At 43.9% G+C, this 12439-nt stretch overlaps 1 protein-coding gene across 1 annotated transcript in view; it reads right to left on the bottom strand.

The window, feature by feature from the left end:
• Positions 1-12439, bottom strand: part of PROX1 (prospero homeobox 1) — a 53627-nt gene that overhangs the window by 6429 nt on the left and 34759 nt on the right. The gene's annotated exons all lie outside the window — the stretch shown is intronic.

Genomic DNA, 12439 nt, shown 5'->3' on the forward strand with positions numbered 1-12439 from the left:
CATGGTTATCTGTGATCAGTGCTCTTTGATGTTACTATTGCGAAAAGATGCAACTCAAGGCTCAGATAACGGTTAGCATTTTTAGCAATTAAGTATTTTTAATTAAGGTATGTACTTTTTAAGACATAATGCTATTGCACACTTGATAGACTACAATATAGCATAAACATAACTTTTATATGCACTGGAAAATCAAAATATTTACGTGACTCGCTTTATTGCGACATTTGCTTTTTTGCGGTAGTCTGGAACGGAACCTGCAATATCTCTGAGGTATGCCTGTCCTCTATGTACAAAAAAAGAGTAAGATAATGATACTAACACTGAATCCCAAAATACAAAATTTGAACTGAATCTTAAGATCCTACATTGGAAAATACTTTACCTTGAGATTAGAATTGCTCCATGAGAGAGTGATTTATGCAGCTGATAGCAATAATAAAACCCCACATTTTTGGACTGCTTATTATGTGTCAGGCACTGTGTTATGTACTGAATGTGAATTATGTCATTCAATTCCCCCATCTCTGTGATTATTAACCCCATTTTACAGTGAGAAAATGGAGGCTCAGAGAGATTAAGGGAATCGTTCAAAGTCATTGTACTCTAAGATAAACATTCTTCAAATATTCTTTTCAGAATCCCTATCTGTTAATCCTTTTCTCCCAGAGCAGTGAGTATATATGTGGGTGTTTTTTGTGTTTGTTTATTAATTATTTATTAATAGTTGTTTATTTAATAGTCTAACCTCTTGTCTAGGGAAAGGAATAGCTATTGATGTACTTATTCAGTATTCTTTGTAAGTTACACGGTAAAGCATGGCCTATCTTTCCCCACAACAAGGAAATGGATTCACAGAATCATTCCATGTACTCATAATTTTCCAAATACACACTGACACTCTGTAGATTTCTTTTAGTGGGGTACTTATACATTAATAATGTTTTATTTTTACAGTAAGTACAGACATACGAGGAAGTAAAATGCACTGCAGTTATATGTGTAGACAGATCTGTCTACACATATACAAGAGGTATATATCTTCATCTTCGTTCACACTTGCCCCTCGCCAAAGTAAAAGGGAGGGATTGTCATTTTGAACACATTTGATCCCTTTCTCCATGTCTTTTCTCAATTTGTGCAGTGGACCTTTTTATAATGATAGTAACTGTTAAAGAAAACGAAAAAGATACCAGACATCCCTGTCTTACATATTTGGAGTTGGACAAAGAAGTTCAGTGCATCCCATGGCAAGTCACTTGTCCTTTGAAGGAAACCTAATAACACCCCAGAAAAAAAGGACCCCCATCTGGGGCTGATCAGAATCTAGAACAAGTGAGAAGTTTGAGAAGCCCCTCCCAAAGATATTGGCTAGTTTCTTAGGACACAGTCCCCACCACTGCCTGGAAAATCATGGAAACATCACCTTGTCCCCCATGGATGTGCAAACCCATATACCCCAAAGGCCATTCCCTGCTGAGAATTCATCTGTATTTTCAACTGAACTTTGATGATTTTGTCCCCAACCTCCTGCACATACATGAGTATTTGTGGGATGGGAAGGGCCTGGAAGAGCAATCACCCCTCCTAGTCACCTTATGCTAAATAAAAAGTCAAAAAATAAATAAATAAAAAGAAATTTAAAAAAAGGGCCTTCCCTGGTGGCGCAGTGGTTGAGAGTCCGCCTGCCAATGCAGGGGACACGGGTTCGTGCCCCGGTCCGGGAGGATCCCACATGCCGCGGAGCGGCTGGGCCCGTGAGCCATGGCCGCTGAGTCTGCGCGTCCGGAGCCTGTGCTCCGCAACGGGAGAGGCCACAACAGTGAGAGGCCCGCATACCGCAAAAAAAAAAAAAAAAAAAGTCATTAAGCAGCCCTTTTGAGTACTCCTCCCTCTTCCCCAAAGATGATCCTTCACATTTTATCAAATGGGCATTACTGAGAGAGGGATTCTGGCTGGAGAACAGTTATGCAGTGCAACTACCCACTCTAACTACTAGGTTTGGGAGCTGTTAGCCAAATGCTACAGAAACATCATCAGAGTGGTTTTCCTGCCCATTAGCAACAGATCCACGATGAAGATCTATGTTCCTTGAACACTCGGGGATGCGGCCTGGCCTGGCGGAGAGCTGCAGGGACAGAGGGTATGGCAGCGGCTCCAGATGAAGTCCCACCCACTCCAAGGACCCCCCCAAGAGATCTGGGGAGCCAGGGACCAAGGGAGCAGGGCTGATGTTTAAGACAGTCAGAGGAGGGAGGTGCGTCCAGAACGGCATCAGCCCTGGAGGAGGGAAGAAGCGTAGTTCTAGGGTTTGCCTGAGAGCAACTCAAAGTAATTTCTTTGGAGGCGCGTGCAGCCTCCACCCTGTTATTCCTTATCATTCGCCATGCTGGTTACTGGATTTTAGTGCGTCTTATCCTGTTTTAAACATTCATTTCTTTTGGCAGTAATCTTGGGCTGTCCTTTAACATCTTTTGTATTTGTGTCTTGATGTTATTTACCTTTTCACCTACTTATTTCTAGATGTAATGAATGTATCATAAGATGTCCTTAGAGAGGAAGTCCTGGCTTCTACTCTGCGTATCCCTCACAATGCTTCACAGAGTTCTTTCGCATCATCTTTGATAAACCGTTCATAATGAGACCCTGCCTTCTGCTTTGTTCTACACTGCGCTAGAGTCACACTTACCTTCTCCCTAAATACTGAAACAAAAAAGGAATTTTAAAGTAAGGATAGAAAACAGAATTTAAAGACTTGAAATAGATCTCAGAACTCATTTTATAGATGAAGAAACAGATTCTGTGAGATGAAGAAATTACGAGATGAAGAGACTCACGTGAAACAACTTATCCAGGTGTCTTTCCATTAAACCATGCCGGTTCCTTTTTAATGCCATGTCCTACTTAGAAGAGGCATCAAAACCTTGACAAGCTGTGGATCTGTGGTTTAGAAAAACCACGGAAGAGCTAGTAACTTCAAAATAAGTGCAAATGACACAAAAGATTCCCAAGAGGGGACTACGGTTATTGGTTTATGTTTGGGAAGGGATGAATTCTTTGCAAATGTTTGCTAATTTCTTGCTTACTTTGAGGCAATATACTCATGCAATGGATTGGGCTAGGTAAAAGAAAGTTATAAGGAGATCCTCTAGTACTAGAGCAATTAATCTTTCTTTGGTGGCTCCAGAGAGGTAAACTGATGTGTAGCAACTGAGCTGAGTGCCAAGGAATCCCATCCACAGGTAGAACTATCACCCATGAAAAAGAGACCCTTACCTCTCTGCCAGAAAAGTTTCCCCAACTCCATTTAACAGAGTAAGGGGCCGGGGAGTCCTTTCTGATGTTTTTTGGGGGGGTATCTTCGAATTCAGGGTTATGAGAATGGTGTTGCCCATATTTTTTCAGTACCTCTTCACACCTAATGGATTTCCAATCACTAATAAACATCTGCAGAAAATCCCTTAGTGACAAGTAATCCCTTATCTAGGTTTCTTTTAATAGAACCCAACAATCTGCAGAATGAACCCTAGAGTTATCTCCTCAGCATCAGGTGGCAACAGTCAATCAAGTCCCTGGAATGCAAGACAATGCAGGCCGCTGGGAGGGGGAGGGAAGGCCGTGCCTTTGGACATGCCACAGGGGAAAAACAAAAGGCTTCCAAAGTCTCTGGCTGGGACTCTGAGGCTATTGTGGGAGTGCTGAGTGTTCTTCAGGAGAGGAGAGTGGAAACTTTGCTTTGATAAAAGGCATCCCAATATAGGAACCTCACCCCAAATGGTCTTGCCTCTCCTTGCTCTGATATTTGGAGGAGAATATCACTGCGGGGAGGTACTTGAATGCACTCATATATTTCAAGGGGGTTGGCTATCAGCATCCTCCCATTTCACCACAATTGTTTGCACTTGAGTCTCCTCAGAGCACATGAGGGCCCCGTGGGCTTAGATGAAACGGGAGAAATGGGAGGATGTTTTCCAGTCTGCCAGCCCGTGCCCGAGTTGCCCATATGTGCGCGCAAGGCGCGCGCGCGCACGCACCGTGTGTTGGGTGAGTGGTTGTTTTGCTGTTCTTTTTTTTTTTTTAATCAGAATGAGTGGCAAAGACACGTTTGCCCCCCGTCTTCCTCCTCCTCTTCCCAGTTGCTTTACCTTCAAGGATGATTTGTTTTATTAAACTGACTGTCCCTAGCCTCTGCAGTACATAATAAAAGCCTGACATAGCAGGCTGCCTGCTTTCTGTGTCCTGCAGACACTCATCATAAGTGTCAGGACATACCAAGGTTAGCGGTCACTGGAAGTGTGCTCACTGGCCCAAACCTTGCCAAACGCTCTTGGCAGATGAATGAATGTCACAGAGAATAGAAGGGGAATTACAAAGGTTAAAAAGAAGACAGCCTCTCCTATTTTCTGGAGATAGAGAAGCTGATTTTTCACACCTCGGAAACATCCGTAGGCTCATCCATCAGCCTCTTGCAGGGGACCTAAACCCTGCCCCTTTCACAGCTCCCCGGGGATACCTTTCCATCCTCCATCCCCTTTAAAAACTGGTCCGCTGGCCGAATTTCATCAGTGGAATGATCTTTGCTGAAATGGACAGAAAACAAACCAGGCATTGACCTCTCTCCCTGGCCCCTCCCCAATAACCAATGGCTCAAATGGCTTATCAAGCGAATCAATCAGTAGATTACGATCTTATCAAGAGAGATCATCTTTTAGGTTCACCTTTCAAACTATTTTTCTTTTTCAGACTTCAGTGGGGAAATGGAAAAGGAGACATATATATGGGCAGAAGTGGCTAACTGATGGGAAAGTAAAATCCTGGCTAGTATTTTGGTGAATTAGTTTGCGTGTGGGTTTTCTTTCTTCATCCTCCTCCATTAAAAAAAAAAATACTATAAAAGGGCAATAAAATGCTGACTGTAAGAAGACCATGTCAAGGAGAAAAGGGTACTGGTATTTTGGATACTCTTCACTGCTCGCCTTGGAGAGAGAGTTATTCTTGTCACAAACCCTTTTGTCTGCATCTGCTGACTGCTTGCCTGTAGCCAGCAGCATACTTTAACTGTTTTGTCACCTCCTAACATCACATGCATCAGCTGTTGGGCTTTTGTTACGGGTATTGTAGAACTAATCCGCTGTGGCTGGTCTACTGTGCAGTAAATAAAACAGAAACGGGCTTCTCAGACAATTCTGCATGAATATTTCAGATGGCTTTTACAACTCCGATTCACAAAATCAAATAAATAAATAACTCCCACAGTCCCCCGCCCCGGCCTCTACCCACACAGAAACAAAACCCCTCAAACTAGACCCAGATGCCTCCAAGTCAACTGCATTGAAGGCACTGACTTGAGCCTTCAAGCAATTGTTTGAGTGAAGTTGAAAGAACAGCGATCTCTAAACTTCAACACTGTGGTGTTTGTATTTATTATTAGAGTTAAACACGTCTGATTCCGAAAACTGGGTAAGAGGCTTTGAAAATCTCGAGAGCTACTTTTCTCCTTGGGCTTTCTAAAAAAAGATGTCATGCCATCAGTAGTATATAGTTAGAGTTGCCCTATCAAATCGCTTTTATTGTTTCCATCTGCATTTTCTTCCCTTCCACTCATCTGAAAGGGGTCAAAGGAAGATGCTTGTGCATCTAATTCATCCTAAGAGCCTTTCCAAAATGTTTAACCTGTACTGGAGCACAAAAGGAAAAGCAAACTTTGGGCCAGGATTTTTGCAACTGAATTGACGTCGCGAGTTCTCTTAAGGGGTAAATAATGTACTAACCATAACCATATACAGTGAGGCATTTTTCTAGACAACTTCTAAGTGTCTTTGGAGAAGTTAAAAAGAAAAAGGGCATCTGTACGCTGCTGCGTGCATGTGCACACACACAAACATCAAGATCCTAGGAAAGGAGACAAAGTTGAAGTACTTTCCCGAGCATTCATTCACCCTAGTGTGCACGTGATTCCTCTAAACAAACTCTCCCATCCCTGATGTTTGTTAAGTAAATATTGATCAAGGAGAGACATATCTCCTGACGGCAGTGGCACAAACTGGGGACTTAGACTGCAGACAGAGTGGACTTAAATGGATAAACTCAGATGCTTTAGTAACTCATTGAGATTATCAGACAAAAAGGGAAGGACAGATACGTTATTGCTGTTCCTCTCCACTGTCTCACTCTCACTGAATTCTCCTGCCAGAGGTGGAAGAGGGGAATCGCGGAGCTATGAAAGATGGTGACAAGATGCTGCGACTAGGGGGTCTCCCTTAGCAGTCACACACGCATTTATCCTGCGTGTACAGCCGGGGACTAGCTGGCCCTTCAGAAGGGCAGAAAGGGTGCAGGGGATGGTGAGATTGTGTTCCAATGCCCTCTCATTATGGGGAAGGATTGGATGGGAAAACAGGCACGAATGGGCTTTGTATCCAAATGTATCCAAATAGTATCCAAACGTAAGGTGGTGGTTAGAACCTTAAGGAGGAGTCCATCCACTTCCTAGGAGCCAGTTCACTGTGATTATTAAGTGTATGCAAAGCAGTGTCTTGAGAGATGCTTTGAGGAGGTTCACGTGGCTGATTTTATTGGCCGAGTCAACACACTGAGAAAAGTTGCTTTGTGTTTCCCAAGTTTTATTTCAGTCATTTCATGATTGTGACTAGAATCCTGTCAGGGGCTGAACGGCCACATAAGCTTCCCTGGAAAGGCCAATTTTAAAATCAACTCTAGAGACTAGGTTTTGTGTATTAGGCACTGAGCACCACAGTCAAAGAGCAAGGTGTTATATTTAAGAGTTCCTACCAAATGGTTACATGGCGTTTAAAATTTAATAGGATGCTCGCACCTCTGTTTCAAAGGACTGGAATTATTCAGGGAGCGCTGGCTACAAAACTGCTTGCAGACGCTACACCGAATGAGGCCGAGGAAGAATCTGCAGCCAGATTCTTGCTTGCTTCAGAGCAAGCAAGTTTGCTTGCTCTGAAGCCGGGCTTCAGACTAAAGTCTCTCTGACTCTGATGCTCCAGGTGGCTTCAGCTTTCAGGGACCTTACAGGATTAGGTCAGTGTGATGCCCACACAATTTGAGGCCTATGAGTGGGCTCACCTCCTACTTACATGTTTTGCTACTTAAATATGTGAAGGCTAAATGCTTATAGGAAGTGGCTAGAGTTCAAGGCTATCCTTAAAACAAAACAACGAAAAAAGAACCACCCCCCCCGCCATGTTTCCTCCGTCTAAGCAAAGGAACACATGGCAGTAACAGTCTGTATCAATTTTTTGTAAACCTTCAAAAGAACAATGTTCTGTTGAGCAAAATTCAGTAGCATTCTGTAAACATTAATTTAAGGAAATCAATAGACTCAGTGAACTAAAGCCATATTGCAAGATAAACTGGCCAGAGTGCCACTTTGTCAAATAGATTTTCGTTTTCTCGGCCTGATAAAGACAGTTTCAAAACGGGGCAAACGTGTTGCAACCAAGGTTTGAAAAGTATGTGGCCTTCAAACAGTCTGCTCATTCTTCCTACAAAGCTGGATAAACATACTTTAAAAGTGATAAGACGGTTTAGAATTGATCTGGCTTTCAAATTTTACATAGGGTAGATTTCTTGGTTGTCTCACAGGAAAAGAGAAAAAACAAAATAATGCGCACATTCAGAATAGAAAATAAATGTACTTGGGAGAAGGGGTTAAATTGTCTTGAGAAAAAGAGCTCTGGGGGCAGTGTCGGTTGATGCTTGATTTTAAAAAAAGAAAGGAAGAAAGAAATCTTTATTCATGCTGACCTGATGGGCAACAGGCTTTCTTGCCAAACTCCAAAAGCCAAACTCTCTAGTGGGTTTGGGATCAGAGGTTTCAGCTGGTGGAAGCTGCTCCTTTCTGTGAGCACCATGCAGTGTCATATTAATATGCAAGGGAGGAGCTGGGGGCGGGGAGGCCAACCTGGGGAAGGGCCGGGGAAGGACCCTGAGTGGGCGAGATCCACGCAACAGCCTCAAGGTTTCTCTCGGCCAGCCTGCAAGAACTGCAGGGATAATTAGGAAAAGTGGCAAAAGGAAAGCCTGTCTCTTGTCTTGTGGCTACAGCAGGGACCTGCACTGAGCTTGTGGGGATACACTTCCAAGTGAAATTGCCCGCCATCCCCTGATGCCACACCAGCTCTTATAAATGCCAGCAAAGTGGCGCCCGGCTAGGACATGGTGCAAACAGTCCGTTGGAGGGAATGTAATAAAAAGAACGAAGGGTCACATGGGAACTGCAAGGAGGGAGGTTAAGGATCTACCTTGACTGGACAGTGGAGCGCCATGGCAAAGGATGCCAGGCAGTGGACTCTGGTCTGCGGTGTGGCCGTATGGGCTTGGCCATCACCCCTCACGTGGACTTCTCTCAACAGCGCGAAGGAAGGGCCAAGGCTGCCCTGAGGAGTTTCTTTGTTTCCTCATCTGAATTTGAATCTTTTACCTTTTAAGAGTGGGTATTCACAAAATACAGAATTCACAATAAAATTTCTGTACGTTTCAGATGTTGATAACATACACATTGATAAAATGTGCCGGGATTGAGCATTTGGAAAAACTGTGACTTTAGGTAATAAAAAAGACTGCCTTCACATGGATGCTACCTGTTAATAATTTGTGTATACATTTTAAACTGTGTAAACATCCCACTGGCAACTTTGCCTATAGATACCAAGATAAATAACCATGTCTCCCACAGCCCCAGAAAAGGAAGTACTAGCTTGCTGGGAATGGAATGACGAATGTCTTTATAATAAACTCTATGCGGCTGTCAGAATTATTTTGTGCCGCTGAAATCTGGTTCACCAAATATGCCTAAAGTGGCTAGTTTGCTTGCTCATGCTTGGAGGTCTTGGTGTTGTATGTATTAGGAAATACAATAGTTGTCATGTTATTCGTTGTCATGAGTTAAATTTTCCTTCTCTCCCAAACACGTCTCAACACATGACTCCAAGTTTAAATGAGCATCAGTCAAAATAAAACAAAAACAAAATCATAGAAAAGGCATCAAACGCTAAAATCTCATATTTTCTCCCATCCCTCCACCCCCAAGAGACTATAAAGATACTCTCCCATCTTAAAAACCAGGGTGAGCTCTCTGCTGGAAGGACACATCTGGTAGGCTGTTCGGATAAGATGGGACCGAGACTACTGCATCAAAGAAGCGTAGTTTTGGAACTTCAGAACTAGAAAGGATCTCAGAGAGTTCACGTTCTACCAAAGAGAGAAAAAGCCTCTGCCAGGGGTCGGCAAACTTTTTCTACAAAGGGCTGGACAGTAAATACATAGGCTTTGTGGACTACATTTGGTCTCTGCTGCATATTCATCTTTTTCACATTGCTTTACAAATATAAAAACCTTTCTTAACAAGGGTCATAAAAAACAGATTCAGTGCCAGAGCTGGCCTGTAGGCCAGAGTGTGCCAAGCCCTGCTCTCAGCCACACTTAAGAGCTAACCACTTTTCTGAAGGCCTAATGCTCTTTCATTCTTCTCTAATCCTGTGTCAGCACACTAGTAGTTCTTGCAAGGGTAGCTGGGATCAACACACCCGAATTCAACCTACATTGTCACGCCACTCCTCAGATGCGTGTAAGGCTGGCCGTGTCTACAGGAATAATTAATGGACCACACAGAGAGATGCGAAGAACCAGGTGGACCTCAGTCTTGCCCTGCTTTGACAGCGAGCTTTTCGTTAGGAGCTTTCCTGCCAGCAAATATTCAAACGAACTACACGGAGGAATCTATCCCTCCTTCGTGACACAGGTAATGAATCAGCTTCGAGGGGAAAATAAGCAGTATACCAGTCACTCTGCAGCCTTAACTAACTTCCCTTCAAGTCAACCCCATGAATTATGTGCCAACCGCGTCTGAGTTCAAGACAGGCTCATAGTGCTTGAAGTTTAACTTTTGCTACCATTACTGGGTGAGGCAGTAGGATAAATAGGGCCAAGCTTGCTGCCCTTCTTGGATGGGAGATTATTCAAAAACAACATGGCATCAACCCTCCAATATTGCACGAAGGAAGCTGGGGCACGGATAATCGCAGTTACTCCTGTTTCGTTGGAGAATGCATTCCGTGATTGTTTTCTGCAGAGGTTTACCTTCATAATTCCGCTTTGCCCAGGCTAACATCAGAACTAGCGTGTGCCCTTTATTCACGTGGATGGAGCAATGTGAGAGAGAAGCCTAGGGAGAGATTGCTAGGAAGTGGGGTTGAGGCAGGACAATGAAATAGCATTGCTCAGAGTAAGCACCAAAGAAGGCACTGGGAGATACGGATGCTAGATGAACAGAGCTTCGGAGAACGCCGGGTCACGGGAGACACCGCCACTCTGCTGACAACAGCTGATGCAGCCCCAATAATACCTGGGTTGTTTTGGGAAGGGACTGGGATGAAAGGCAAAAAAGTCAGAAAAATTCTGCTTTGTGTTCTAGGGAACTCTATGGGTTTCTCCTCCAGGCTTACCCTTTGCAAAACTAAGCATGAGCCGTATTTCAAAAGCAACCTAAGAGTTTTGTGAAGGGCTTTGACATTCCTTTCTCAAGAAAGGTAAATAGCTCGGAAAGTCAGAGAAACAGATTCCAGAAGGGCCCCGGGAGCCTTTGGAAGTCCTCTAGAACCCTACCGACACCTCATGGGTCTGGAGGTAATGTTTGCGGTGGGAAGACTTAGGATGCTGTCGAGACCTGGGACTGGCCCTGCTGAAAGGCAGGGTCAGGAGTCTACATACAAATTATTTTGTACACCTTCAGGTCATTTAAGATGATGAATCTCTGGGAATTCCCTGGCAGTCCAGTGGTTAGGACTCCACGCTTTCGCTGCTGAGGGCACGGGTTCAATCCCCGGTTGGGGAACTAAGATCCCGCAAGCTGTGCAGCACAGCCAAAAAAAAAAAAAAAAAGATGATAAATCTTTGAAAAATACTCTCTGTATTAAAGGAAGTACAGTGGCCTTGAGAGCACAGCCGACTTCTGCTTCTGATCATGCCTCTTCCTTCACCCCTACTCAAACCCCCATATCTGTGCTCAGTGAATGGTATTACCTTTTACTAAAAGTCATTTTTAGTACCAGATTTTATTTTCCACCGTTAAGGTAGCCTTAAAAAAAAAAAACCAGAGGTTGGGTACAATTACCGTTAAGAAAGATAGAAAAAAACATATCCAAGTGACCTGTGTGAGGATTGGATACCTCCCAAACAGAAAGCTGTACATACAAAATCCCAGTGGAAAAGACATTCCTGATTACTATCATTTGAGACATGCTTAAAGGGAAGGATGATGTTGCTTTTACAAAAACTACCAACCAAACCTAGTAGTGATGGTAGTTATAACATCTAAAACAATTCTGTCTTGAAAGAGGGGAGATGTTGTATATTCTACAGAAGTTAATACGTATTACACAGGCCGATTGTCTGGGCTGAGTTGTGGCCTCGGTGGAACGTGTGTGGGGACAGGTATACAGGCTCTCTGTTAGTTTGTTCAGGTCCATATCGTCTCCTAGAAAACCCACAGGCATGAGGGCTTCTCGGATGAATGACCTCACTGTTTGGCTGCCCTAGCCACCACAACAAAGTGAGCAGCAAATATAATGCCAATAAATTGTCTATGAATTTGAAAAATTCGCCTCTATAATCCCAGCAAGGGAGTTGCCACATCTCCAAGGGCACTGTTAAAAGATCTGCAAAGAGGGCCTTGGGAGAACACTAAACTGGGCACCCTGGAGATTTTTACTAAGATAATTAAGACACAGCAGCACCCCGAGGGTGGAAGTGGCCCCACCTGGTTGCCATCTGTATTCCCAGGGCCTCCACAGTCACTGCTTAAGGCTTTGCATCCTGCACGAGACTTATGTAGAGAAGGCATAATGTCTTCTGTTCTAGAATCGCAGAATTTCAGAGCTAGAACAAAGCTCTGTTTTGAATCTTATCACTTTACAGGTGAACGAAGTGGAGCCCACAGAGGCAGGTGCTGCCAGGGGCAGACCCTCCCATCTGGGGCTCCTTCCACGCTACCCTGTCATCTCGTGGCTGCCCTTCTCATCTGGAACCCATGACTCCAGAAGCCCGGAGCTGTTCCAGGCTGCTGTCATCTTTATAGCCAACCTTGGGGCAGGAGGAATCACTTTCTCTTTTCAAAACCAGTTTTGCACTGACTCTTTGTCCCAATTCTAACGGGAACTCCCTGTTTGCTCTTCTGTTTGTTTGTTTTCCTGTTTAGGGTCAGCAGGAAATGATGCAAGAGTTGGGTTACTGACAGTGGCGACAAGGGAACTTCTCTTTGGCTTGACAAATGAATGAAAGCAAATGCTTATATAGCGCTGACTTTGTGCTAACATATTCATGGACATTCATTTAATTCTCACAACAACTCTGTGAGGTAGGCACTATCATTTCCCCCATTTTACAGATGAGGACACTGAGGCAGGCACAG

Source organism: Grampus griseus, assembly GCF_964374135.1.
Source record: "Grampus griseus genome assembly, chromosome: 1".
Classification (NCBI taxonomy): domain Eukaryota; kingdom Metazoa; phylum Chordata; class Mammalia; order Artiodactyla; family Delphinidae; genus Grampus; species Grampus griseus.